Source organism: Pleurodeles waltl, chromosome 4_2 (genome assembly GCF_031143425.1).
Source record: "Pleurodeles waltl isolate 20211129_DDA chromosome 4_2, aPleWal1.hap1.20221129, whole genome shotgun sequence".
NCBI lineage: Eukaryota > Metazoa > Chordata > Amphibia > Caudata > Salamandridae > Pleurodeles > Pleurodeles waltl.
This window is the reverse complement of record NC_090443.1, coordinates 757,354,890-757,369,189: the sequence shown is the minus strand read 5'-3', so window position 1 is coordinate 757,369,189 and position 14,300 is coordinate 757,354,890.

The window sequence follows — 14,300 nt, the reverse complement described above, 5'->3', positions numbered from 1 at the left end:
CTCTTCTTGATGTCATCCCTCGTTCTGGGGTGCTGTCCCATGGCGTTGACCCTGTCCATGACTCTCTGCCATAGCTCCATCTTCCTAGCAATGGACGTCTCATGCACCTGTGATCCGAATACCTGTGGCTCTACCCGGATGATTTCCTCCACCATGACTCTTAGCTCCTCCTCTGAGAACCTGGGGTGTCTTTGTGGTGCCATGGGTGGAGTGTGAGTGGTGTGTGTGAGGGTGTGTGGGGTGATGTGTTGGGGTGTGTGCTGTGAGGTGCCTGGATGGTGTATGGGTGATGGTGTTTTGTGGCTCTGATTCAGTGGGTGCTCCCGGCTTGTCTCTCTCTCAGTTGTCAATTTGTTTGTCGTAAAGGGTTGTGGGTAGTGTGTGTGTGTTTTATATTGTTGTGGTTGTGTGGGTGTGGTGTGTGTATGTGTGTCAGGTGTGTGTAGTTTGAATTGTCCAATGTGGTGTTGTTTTGTTAGTGTGTGTGTATTTTGAGTGTGGCGGTCTGTACCGCCAATGGTTTACCGCAGTTGAATGTCCGCCACGGTGATTCGTGGGTCATGATGCTGTGGGCGTAGTTCTGTTAGCCTAATGGTGTGGGTTTTGCTACTGCCACTTTATCACTGACCTTTGGGCTGGTGGACTTGTGTGTGTGTCTGTATAGTGATGGATTTCTATGTGTGGGTCATAATACACGTAGCGGTATACTGGCGAGGTATGTTGGCGGCAGTCAGCATGGCAGGAAGCGGCACTTACCGCCAATGTCATATTGATTGCCTCAGTGTTACAAAAATAAAGGTACATTATTTTGGTGCCCCAAAATACAAAAATACCATAGAGACTATACTCCCTTAGGAGGTAAGTAATATACAAATTATATACACTAGTATGCAGAAATAGGCACAAAAACAGTTAGAAAACAGTATAATTAGTGAAAATCACAATAGAGAGAAATAGGATCAGGGGGAGCACAAACCAGATACTAAATAAATTGAATGTGAAATTCGGTCCCTCACCTAGGTAAATGTAGCCTGTCGAGGGGAGCTGGGAGTACTAAGAAAGCCCAAAGGTAAGTACCACAACCCACCCCAGCGACCAGGAAAGCGGGAGTAAATCACTGTAAATTCCCTGATCGCACACAGAGAAGAATAATTATGCAAAGCCTAGAAGAGACTGCAAGACACCAACAGTGGATTCCTGGACAAGAGGACCTGTGGAAGAAGGGGACCAAGTCCAAGAAGCACAGCAGAGTCCAGGGAGGGCTGGAGCCCTTACCCACCAGGATGAAGGTGCAAGAAGTGAACCACCGGTGAAGAAGAAGAGTCAGCACTGCACCCAAGAAGATGAAGTCGGGTTTCTGGAGGATGCATGTCATGTCCCACGCCAGAAGGAGTTGGGTTTACATCTTCGGGTTCCACCAAGAAGCCTTGGCACACGCAATGGTCGCGGTTAGCAGAAAGTGGAGGTGCTGGAGACCGAGAAGTACCAGGTGGACTCTACACAGGAGGGGGAGTCAGAGGAGGCCCTCAGAAACACAGAGAGCCCACAGAACCCCAGGCAGCCCCCACAGGAGTCCCACAGAATGGGAACAGGAGAGTCACAGAAGGTGCCCATGTAGCACTACAAGAAAGGATCCCACACTGCCGGAGAACCACTCAGGGAGCTTCAAGATGTCTGAAGATCTTGTGGAAAGGATGTTGCAGGATCCACACAACTCAACAGGAGAGGACATCCATGCAGCCGGTAGTCGTCACAGTTGGTGCCTTCAGAAGCAGGGGAGTGACTCCTTCACCCCAAAGGAGATTCCTTCCGCCTTCTGATGCAGGCTGAAGATGGGTTGTCCTCAGAGGATTCACAACTGGGGAAATGTTGCAGTTGCTGGAAGGAGCCGGAGATACAATGTTGCAGGAGGCATCTAGCTTCTTTGTTGAAGCTTGTAGAGTCCTGAAGAGTCCAGATGCATTTTTTCTGGTCAGAAATTGAAGTGGACATCGCAGAGGATTCCTGCTGGAGTCTTGCAATCTGAATCTGAAGTACCACCCAAGAGAGAGACCCTAAATAGCCCTGAAAGGGGGATTGGTCACCTAGCTGGGTGATCACCTATCAGGAGGGGGATCTGACGTTACTTGCTGGCACTGGCCACTCAGATGCTGTCAGAGTTCCCTATCAACCTTGAATCCATAATGGCAAAACCCAGGGACCCTCTGGGGGAGCTCTGAGCACCCCCCCCGGGTGGGAATGGACAGGGGAGTGGTCACTCCTCTTTCCTTTCCCCAGTTTCATGCCAGAGCAGGGACTGGGGGGTCCCTGAACCAGTGTAGAGTTGTTTATGCAAGGAGGGCACCAAGTGTGCGCTTCAAAGCATTGCCAGTGGCTTGGGAAGGCTACCCCTCCCAAGCCTGTTACACCTATTTCCAAAGAGAGAGGGTGTAACACCCCTCTCCCAAAGGAAATCCTTTGTTCTGGCTTCTCGACCTTCTCAAGCACAAGGAGGGCAGAAACCTGTCTGGGAGGTGACAGCAACTTGGGCTGCCTGGAAACCCTCTGAGGGCTGTAACGGCAATACTTGGGGTCATCTAAGGAGCCCCTAGAGTGCATGGAATCATACAAACAATGCTTGCAAAAGCCTTGGGGTATGCTTCCAACATGTTTGATCCCAAACATGCCTATGTTCGGAGCTACCATTATGTAGCTGGACATAGGTATTGACCTATGTCCAGTACAGGTGTAAAATGGCATTCCCGCATGCACAAATCCTAGGAAAATGGGTCTGGAGTTTTTGCTCTGCTCGTGGCTGGAAGGCCTGCCATTGGGGTGACTTATAAGTGGCCTGGTGCAGTGAAAAGTGGCACTGAAAGGGTGCTTGCACCTCTTAATGTCGGCTGCAATGGTGGTCCCTCAGATCCCTCTACTTGGGCTCCCTATGGGTGGCAACATTTATGCTGCAGCCCGTAGGTATCCCCTGGAACCCCAGTGCCCTGGGTACCTAGGTGGCATATACTATGAACTTATAATGGGGCACCAGTGTGCCAATTGTGGGCGAAATACATTGATAACAGTTAACATCAACTAAATTTAGTGAGTTTCTTGAACCAATTATTAAATCTTGGCTGTCTTTTGGGAGCTAGACATAGGGCCGGGCTGCAGGCAACAGTTTGAGCACCAGTGGAAGTCTGGGCCCACTGGCCAACCGCAGGTAGTGCATGGCCACGTGGGTTTAAAAATACAAATGGTGATAAAATATTATTTCACATTAAAAAAGTTGTAATCCAGTCATATTTTGCATTTAGAAACATTAGAAATTCACTGAAAAGAACAAATATTTAAAGGATGTTATAGTTAGGTGAAAATGTCAGTTAAAAAATACTGTTCTAAATTAATAAAACCAATAAAACCATTGACATTCACTAATTACAGTTATCTCAAGAAACTATAACTCATGGCATCACGTAATATTATTCACACTATCACCATTCACTGCTTATGACTTCACATATTACATCACTCATGACATGTTCCATAAAACCATTATTAACATGAATTTAACATCTAACATGACACCATTAATGACAACACTGTGCATGTCAGGGGTGCAAGTTATCGTTACTTTAAGGCACAAGGTATTGTTTCTTAAGATAACTTTAACTGGTGGATTTCAGTGCTTTTGTTTGTAGAAACAGTAAAGAAGAAAGCCATATCCCCATAGACATCCTCAAAAGATTGGTTAATCCATAGCTGAGAGACAGCACACATGAATTCTTACCCACTAACACTCCAAACAGTAGTGAAAGAGTTGGAGCTTCAAAGGGTCAAATGTACTATCCCCACTCTAATTTGGAAAAAAGGTGGGATAGTATAGTCCTTTGGAGTTGATAGATTAAATATTCCCACTCCAATTTAAACAACAGTTGGAAATGTGCTGCACTTTGGCGGGACCAAACTTATTATTCTGCATTTAATATAGGCAATAGCAAGGAGAATGTTGGGTATGGGTTACTTTTACTATTCCAACTCCTAAACATTTTGTGAAATATATTAAAAAATAAAACAAAATAAAAATATTTAAATATAATTAAAATAAAAACTATGGTGGTCATTACGATGTTGGCGCCTACAGCATGGCGGTTTAGACCGCCATATAAAGAAGAAAGTAGTCAGTTCACTACTACCCACTGTCAGGCCAGAATCGACCGACGGGCCGACAGTAGCCACTTTCGACCCAGCGATGGAGGCCAGACCTCTGGTGGGATAATGATCCCATTTCCACCAGGGATTTCCTGGCAGTATACCCCACCAGGTAATCCCTGGCGGGAAGCATACCGTTGACAGGAATTCTCATTCCTTTCACCTGTATGTGACAGCCAGGACCCCCTTTCCACAACACCAACCACCCCCCAATCCCCTAGACCAGCCCCGAACCCTTAAAATCGACCCCCATCCTTCCTCCTTCCAATCTCCCTGTTGGCCCTCCACAACCTTCCTTACCATCTCTCACCCCCCACCTCCGTACAGGTCACCCCAACCCCCACATACACATGCACCTATATACCGACATACACACACACATTCATACACGCAGACACACATCCCCCTTCACAAACACACATGCACACCCCTATGCACGCACTCACTCACTCAACACACACCCCCACACCCACCTCCCTCCATCCCTCTCAGCCAGCACTTACCTGCTCTGTGGCACTGTTCCGGGAGAGAACGGGCTCCTAGGATGCTGCTTTGCCAGTATCGCTGCCTCTCCATACACCACCACGCCTACGACTGCATCATTATGGGTGTGGCAGATTCAGGTCTGAAGTGGAGGTGAGGGTGGAGCAGCATCCACCCCTGCCACCAACCGCCAGCATGGCACCTGGCGTCCCTCACCGCCATCAATGGCTGTGAAGCTCCAGACATGATTATCTGGCAAGATGCCTGCCGCCACAACTGGTTTTCTTCTGTTGACCATCAGCATGGCTGGCGGCGGGCTCTCCCGCCAAGATCATAATGACCGCCAATATTCTTTAAAGTTAAAATGAAACTAAATTTTTTAAAGCATACACATTTTATATTACAAATAAAAGTTAAAGTATATACATTTAAAAATTCCCTTCCCACTACCCAAAGAACCTCAACACATAATTGAAGATTAATTCATAAATACATCCGTTAAAGATAAAGTGATTACTAAATATAAAATGCACATAATTTTTTTTGTGATTAAATAAACTGATCACCCAACTAAAAATTTATTACAAAACAAAAATTAGAATTACAATTAATCAATTAAATACATTACATAAATAATTAACATGCAATAATGTGATTTAAATACAAAACAAATCAAACATCAAAAACAACATTTTACATTTTAAATAACTGTCCCTCTACAAAACAGGCAACCAGCTACTAAATTAAAAAAAAATTCTATAATTGTGAATTTGCCATTACAAAATGACAAACTTTGCTAAAAAAATGAAATACAAATATTTTTATTAGGCAAATACCTTATTTACATCATCCATCTGTACAGGAACTGGATATCCCATCATTCATATGCACAGGATGTAACAACACTCTCTTCCCCGAACCACAACCTAAATAATGGCTTCCATAGCTTAGCCAATCCAAGCTGGCATCCCACTTGCTTGACAAAGGTGTGCCAAAGACAAGCCTGTCTGCATCTATCCATGTCTGGAACATGCCCAGCTCTAGGAATCATTATCCTCTCCTCTCCTGCTCCAACCATAGTTCGACTATAAGTGCAGTCAACCCCAGCCAGTGCTCCACATGCTGCTGCCTATCTGCACCACACAATGCCACACAACACAGCACATAGCCACATTCTCCTGCCCTTTCTGTAATTTTGCATGCACATATGCACACCCAACACTCACTACACCAACGTCACCCAACACCCCACTGTGTGCCCCTCAAGCAGTCATGCAACTACCCACACAACCCTACACTCTGGCTTGCATGCTCCTCAACACCTGCTACCTTACTAATATGTCACAGAGAGCTAGGACCTGCTGGAAGACAATGCTCCTAACTTACTTCTTCGCATTGAAACTTGGTTGAACCCTGAATCAGCACCTGACATTGCCACAGCCAAACCAAAGATAGAAGATTGCTAGGAAAGACAGATATCACAAGCCTGAAGGTGGAATTGCTATCATCCCCAAAGACACCATCAGCTGCATCACATCCATGGACATGTCATCCTCCAGCAAGTAAAACCTGTTGTTCAAGCTCTGCTTCTCAGCCAACTTCACAAAGAGTGGTACTCTCATTTACAGACAGCCAGGATGGTGCACTTTTGCCATTGTAAACGATTTCACCTCACCATCCGTGGTGTCCTACTTCATCATTCCCTCACCGGACTTCTGCAAGATATCTTTTTCAACTTAAGCAACACAATCACTGCCATTTACAACTTCAGTCCATATCTGTACCCAACAGACCTTGCCAAACACCTCCCAATCTAATCCAAGGAACCAATGCCAACCACGCAGCTTGTGTCACCCCAGAAGAAATTTCTGTCACCATGAAATACATCCACCAGGCTTACTCCAGAGCACTGCAACTTATCAGCACTATGCTGAAGAAACCCTCTGTGGACCCTTCAACACATACCAAATGCATACATATCTCCCTGTTAACATTCCCGGCCGATTCTTTGAGAAAATCATCAACACCTCACCGAACACCTTAATGACCACCAACTCCTCGCCATCACTTGGTCTAGTTTCAGACCCCATCTCATCAAAGGAACTGCCCTCATCATGGACACTGATGATATCCGTATGGTTCTGGACAGAGAAGACACCTCCTGGACTTCTCAGCATTTTCCACAGTTTTCCACTCCATCCTTATCCAATGCCTATGCGACATTGCAGTCCAAGGACAAGCACAGTAATGCATCTCCTCCTTCCTGACTAGAAGGACCCAGTCAGTCATCCTGGCATTGTACACCTCAGTTGCATATGGCCTCAGTCTAGTTCTATAAGAATCCTCCCTAAGACCAACCCTTTTCAATGCATGCCTGATCCCTCTAGCCATCATCATCCATTCTCATGATATCAACGTCTTCTCGTATGCTGATGGCATGCATCTCATTCTCTTTTAACCAGATGAAGTCCAAAGCCTCCATGACTGAAATTGCCTACTAGAGGAAGACCAACTCTCTAAAGTTGAACACCAACAAGACAAGAATTGTGATCTTGTGGCAATATCTGTTCTCCCTAAATTTTCAGCTTTTGTTTTGAGTTCAAAATACAGTCTCTTTAATTTCAGGTATCATGTTACCTCTCCACTGGGATGCACCTTGACACAGTGATGAGTGGTGCACTTGTCTCAGTTTCACTGTTAGCATCTTTGTCAGTGAGCACAGGGTTGCGTATAGTGCCCCATCCTGTAAGGGCTCACTGTAGGGATCAAACAGACTATAGGCATAGGTATTTGTCTTCAGCAACTGGGGTCTCTGGGTCATTGTGGAAAACCTCCACTTTGGCACTTTTTTTAGGCAGTGCCATGTTCATATCACATTGAGGCGACTGTAGGGCAAGTCCCTAAGGTCACAATGCAGAGGTGCACATGGCACACTGTCACTTGAGAATTGTCAATTTTTCACATAGTTTGCCAGATGAAGCACACAGGGATGTCGTTTGGCCTCTCACAGCTTGAATGGGTGGAAAGTATGCTTTAGGTACAAGATATAAATGCTGGAAATTTAGCTGGCTTCTCCACATGGACAGTTTCTTCTCCTGCAAGGCCAAGCAGTTTCCTTTCCTCGCTGAGCAGGCAGTCAGACTTCTAGGTAGCAGGAAGACCAACAGATTCCTGCTTCAACAGGTTGTGCAGACATTAGGTGATGTCCCCCAACCTCTGAAAAGCTGCTGGGACCAGTGGAAGACTGGCTGTCATGCAGACACCAACCCTGAATCATTGCAGCTCTTTGAGTATCCTGAAGAGAATGACATTCCTTGAAAAAGAAGAATCTGCAGACACACTCCCAGTTCCCTACCATCAAACAAATGGCAGTGTTCAAGTAGGAATGATCAGCAATCCCCTTCTAAAACATACTCATCAAACTTCTAAGTGTAGCCCTTTCTCATTTCTTCCAACTTCAGTGATTGCATCTTCTCCCTTTAGCCCTAGGAATGGGGTCAATACACTTTCACTGTCTCTCTAAGGTGTAATTCATCCTCTATGTCGTGCCATGTCAAACGAGGGACTTTCCAAAATATAACCCACTAGTATCAGCAATCAGACTCTCACTACAATACAGAATCTTTCTATCATCCACGACTCACATACACACACTGAATACGCACATGACGTATTAGTGGAAGGGTCTTGTGGCCTGATGTAGGACTTGGTGGAGGGAATACTCTGTCACAAATGTGACGGATATCCTGTCTGCCATATTACGATCCTACTATCTCCTGTGGGGATTGTACTATTAAAGCTGCACTTTATAGATGTTGTGCTGGTAGGCACCACACTCCTCCTGACCCCAAAAATTGTCTTTGCAACATTATAAATCCACAAAAACTGATATGCTACCAACATCATTTCATGTAGACAAACCAGGACATTGACATTAGTCCTATATCAGTATAGAGGACACATGTGGTGTGCTTCCCCATGCCACAGAATTTGTCTGGACATTGGATTTACAATGGACAAGCCTAGGTCCCAGCGCACATGGTAGATTAGCATGTCATATGGCCCAACACAAAGTTTCAATGATTGCAGGGATACATGTCCGTTTACCATACAAGGATCATTCCTGTCCCAACACAGGTGAATTGGAAGAAGGAGAGATATTTGTCATGATGTTGATGGACGCCGCCATGTCAATCAGGGTCACCACTGGTTGTCCGCCCACAAGGACTTGGCATCGTGCAATTTGTTTCCGGGAGCCTTCCCATGGCTGCTTTGTGTGGATCTTGTGGACAACGCCTTCCATGTCATCATCATCCATGCCCTGATCACTTTCGAGATGGATTAACGTCTGAACGACCTGCATAGTTTTTGCTTTAGTTGATTTTCTGGCTGTGGCTGACCGCCAGACTTTGGCAAAGTGGTTCAACTTGGTACAATTCAGGCATTGCTTTCCTTGGGCTGGACATGGCCCTTGGTGGGGATAGGCCCCTCTGCACAGGTAGCATTTTCTGCTTTTGGCGGTTGGTTTATGTCACGATTTCTTCCATTCCGAGGATCCACCGCATTTACCGGTTCCATTTTCATTTGTCGCTGCAGCGCAGCCTCCATGTGGCCCTCTCGGACCCTTTACAGTTCCTTTGACTATTTCATTGTGAGCATGTCGGCCATCGGCATCCCTGGGACTTGCAGTATGTTTTCTCTTAATTTCACTGAGGAGCACCCTTGAATGAACTGGGCTCTCACTTCACCTTCGGGGTCATGTAGTGGAAGGTGTTTGCCAGTTCTCCGAGTTGGGCGTAGAAGGTGTCAACCAACTGTTCAGGACGTTTTCTGGCTTGCCAAAGAAGGAATCTCTCATAGCATGGATTCGCCAAAGGCTCAAAGTGGGCAGTGAGAGCCCTCTTCATAGTCTGATACTTGAACGTCGGGCCTTCTTCCACTACTGATTTGCTGAATTTGTGTATGGTGGCACCACCTAGGTGAAGCAGCATGGGTCTTCGTCAGTCATTGCCTAGGGCCACCGCTGCGAAGTATGTCTCCAGGCGGTCGACCCATTCTTTCCAGCGGCCCGTATGTGTGGACGGAGGTCCATCCATCACGAATAGTTCCATCACAGGTATGGTGGACATTCTGGATGAGTGTCAGGGGTGTCTTGTGACAGGATGTGATTCTGAGGTGACTGCCACACCCCTTCGATGTTGGCTGATGTTCACGTGGGGAAAGCATGTGATTCTTGTGTCTGATGCTGGGCTTTGGTTTCTTCTCTGTGTAACTTTTGCAGCACTGAGGTAGACCCATTGTGTAGTCCATTGTCCAGGTCTTGCAATTCTCGGTGTGTGAGGGGTGGATGTGACTTGGGCCTTGTCCATGAAATTGTTGATGGCCTGTGAGGTTTGACCCCCTTCTGACAGGCTGTGGGTCATTGAGCTGTCTTTGAGTTGGTTGTCCTGGAGGACAAACCTCTTGGGGACACTCACCCCGCAGATGGAGTCATGTGTTCTCACCTCCTCTGTCGTGCCAGCTTGGATGCAGTGTGGTGCCCTTCTTTACCACTGCATCACAAGGCAGGTGATGGGCGGGGCCTCTGCAAGGCTGTGCTATGCAGTGTAATCACTTTGCACACTCGGAAGCGGTCCTCCAATGTATCTGGACCGTGTCACGCCCTGTGGCGAATGTCAGGCATAGCCGTGATTGTGGCACCACACCAGGTCACGGGCACATCACCCGTGTTGCCGCAGCAGTGAGGCATTGCTGGTGAGTGGGCCCGGAGAGGCACCGGAATGTGAGCATTGAGCGCTCTCATCCCTTGTCCCCAGTTGTTGGATATCGGGGGCCGCAAGCATTCAGGGCTGGCGAATGCTAACTCATAAAGGTCACACCACGTGAGATTAGTTTACTGTCTTCGGCTGTCCACCTCTGGCTTCTTCCTATTACCTCGCTCCTACGTCAGGAGCATACCAAGTGTCCATCCACATAAGAGGGGAGACCACCGGGCAACACGAGAGGGCTTCCCATTTGCCGATGGTTTCTCCCCCCAAAATAACACTCAGGAAGAAAATTGTAAAAGTATGGGTGGAGATTTGCATCTCTGCCTGAATGTACTTTTATATTTTGACCCTTTCACAAGCATTCCCAATAATATGCATGGAAAGCAGCTGTGTAAGCTACAGATGTCCAGGAATACTACTGGGTATGTCATACGAAAGAATCAAGGACTCCTACTTGTCACAAGTTTCACCCGGACAGTTTTCCCTTTGCAGAAAGTTCTTCCGCTACATCCTCATCAAACTGTGATGGGTAATTACCTCTTCATTCTGGAAGGGGATATTTCTAGACCTTAGCTCGCTCAATTAAATTCCTGACCACTTCAAGGGAGGGAACAGGTCTGACTGAAATTTGGGGAAAGCCCACAAATGTACCATTATGGAAGTTCCCAAACTTCCGTGGGCACTTTGTAATGCCCACTTCTCACCCCATACTTGGAGTTTACTACTGCAGACATATCTGCATTTGTGGCAGAGAAATCGGCAGTAGTAAACACATTTCTACCTTCCATCCTTTTTGTGAACTCATTCGTTTACGGACTGAAATACCGCTGTGAATAGGTTTAATTTAGTACTATGTGAAGACAAGCTAAGCCTCAGGGACCTTAAAGCCCTAAGCAGTTTTTTTTTTTGTGTTGTAATCATTGTTGTGATATTAACCTTTGCAGTTAATTCGCGATTTAAGTGTATCATGTTTTGCTTTCTATAATTTGATGTTTCCCTTTGCTGTCAAATATTGCAGAAACATTCATATAGATATTGTATATACAAAAATTAAGCGTTTACTCTCCAGTATACATCTAAAATTATATTTGATGAAGCATTTCATAAAAACATCTTAGAAAATTACTATCATCAAAGAAATGCATAATTCATACACAATTACGTTATTGATTATAAATGAGATGCACCACTGGCATTTTAAATGTGAGTGCTCGCTGTGTTGAATTGGATTTGTACCGGAAGCATACCATTTCAGTCTACATTTCTATGCGTAGATAAAGCATCTAACACACTGGATTTGTGTTGTACATAGGATCATACATTTTAATACATTCTTTTTTTAAGACACAAATGCATATCCTCTTGTTAACAACTGCTTCACACAGTAAAACCTATGGGTGTATGTGCAGATCAGCCCTAGGAATGCCCTATTGACCAAAGCAAGACAAAACTGTGCAAAGCGTTTTTTGCACTGGAAAAAGGACAACTTTCCAGCACAATGTGGCATATTTGCAAGAAAATGGTGCATCATAGATGATGCACCACTTTTCTTGTGCCCCCTACCGGCACCTAACAACACTACGGCAGCACTCTATTTGTGAGACGGTGCACCATGGCAGTCGTTAGGCCAATAGAGTCAAAATGTTTGATGCTATTGTGTCGCTTTGCAGCACTAATGTCAAACATTTTGATGCTAGTGCAGCAACGTGCAAGTAGGCCCATTGGTTGCTATGGGTGCATCATTTTGACACCTGCATTTTATATTTTAAATGTGAGCCTAACTTTAACGTCCCTGTAACCTTTGTTGTTTTAAGTGAATTTCAAAGCTTTTGTAATGCTATTTCCTAACTATAAGGTTCCTATAAACTTTTTTTCAGTGAATTACATTTAAAAAAAAATGCAAAGTAATTTTAATTACTGTATGTTAATGCACTTCTGTTTTTTTTATTGTTAAGTAAAATGCCCATCGCAATGCATGTTAGGTGGGGGGTGTTGAATGCAGGGCCTGCCCTGGTATTGTGCTGCCCCACCCTAGCTTCCTGCTCCTGCCCGCCTCCTTTCCATCTGTTGTCGAAATCCATGCACCCTCCCTCATTACAGTCCTGAGTGGCCGTTGTTGTACCACTGCCCTTCCCATTTGCCCTAACAGTTAACTTGCTGCCTCCCTACCCTCAGCTCATCGAATCAATGCAACAGCCCCCTCCCTCCTGCTCTACATGGTCTAATGTGCTACCACTGCCCCCCATTTGGCTTGATGTTCCTGCCCACTCCTCCTGCCCTCTTTGCCCAATTATGTGCCGCATCATTTCCCTCCTGATTGGCCTCTGTGCTTAGATTTCTGTATCTACCCTCCTTCCCCCTATCCTTCAATGTCTTTGTGACTGCCCCTTCTCCCTCCTTTTTGCTCACCATGTTCCATGAACCTGCCACTGCCCCAACTATCTACTCTGAGTATTATGTTGAGCTGCCACTGCCCCTCCCACCTGCTTAGCATGGTCATATGACTGCCACCTGTCCCCACCACCTCTACCCTGCCTGTCTGAGTTCTGTGCCCCTATCCCCTCCCTCCTGTCCTCCATGGTCCAATTTGCTGCCACTCCCTTCTCTCCTCCATGCTCTTGTGTGCTGCAATACTCCTCCTGCCTACCCCATGAGATCTGTTGTGAAGCTCCTTCCCTGCCATCTCTTGCCTGTGTCCAGCCCATACCAATCCCTATCGTTCTCCATGGGCCTTTGTGCACGCTCCTACCACCTCCCTCTTGACCACCATGTTTTTTTTTTCAGCTACGGCAGTGCAGAACAGTCCCTCAAACAATGCTTCATTTACAATCCGGCACAATGTGACCATTGCACCAGTTTGTAAACTCTTTTGCTACATTAATCCTGCACCAGGTATAATGTATGCAAGGGAGGAATTCCCTTACTAGGAGACCCGCAGGAATGGTGCAGTGAAATCTACAAGATTTCACTGTGCCATTCAAGCTTCATTTTATAACACCTGCTCAAGGGCAGGCATTAATGTAATACTGGGCTGATTTAAATGGGCCTTCCTGAGCTTTGCTGGACTAGTGTCAAGATTGTTGATGCTATTCCTGCAAACACCACACCTGCTTCAGAAACTCTGATGCGACTCTGCCAATGGGTGCCATGGTGTGCTGTATTGTAATTAGAGCACTCTAATTGTGTTGTTAGGGTGGCACAGGGCAGGGCAAGCAAACTGGTGCACCAGTTTCTCGTAAATGAGACCCTGAGTGTTTTTGACGCTTCTTTTATTGGGCTATGCTTGGGCTACATTTGAGTGATATGTGTGCTATATGTGAGCTCATTTGTCTTTGGTGGCCATCGTGGGAGTATAATTTATTATAAGGCTCCCTAATTTCCTTATTTACTGCAATATTCTCAGTAGAAAATGCTTTCTGTTTTTCACTTCAATTCCATCAAGATGGCGTTCAGATGTGCCATATTTTTGGCAAAAGTTTCAGTATGTTAGCACTCTAGTTGCTCATTAGCACACTGCAAGCAACTGATCACCAGGGAGTTAGCTGGCAGTCTGCTGTTGTTGTTTAAAGTGCATGTTTAAGTCCACATGTCAGAATGTGTTAGTGAAATAGAGGAGAAAGATATATGAGAAATCACTTAAAAAATATCCTCATTTTTCTTTCTACATCACTAACCATTATTTCCATGACAAAAGGAACTCTCTCATTTTGTTCCTTTCTAAATTAAATGTTTTACATTTTATTAGTTTGATTCAATCAAGATGTCCTTAGGTGTGTCACAATTTTGTCATAAGAAAGACTGTGCTCTAGTTGCTATTTACAACACTCTGGAGGCTGCAGTAGAACACAAGGGAATTAACTGACA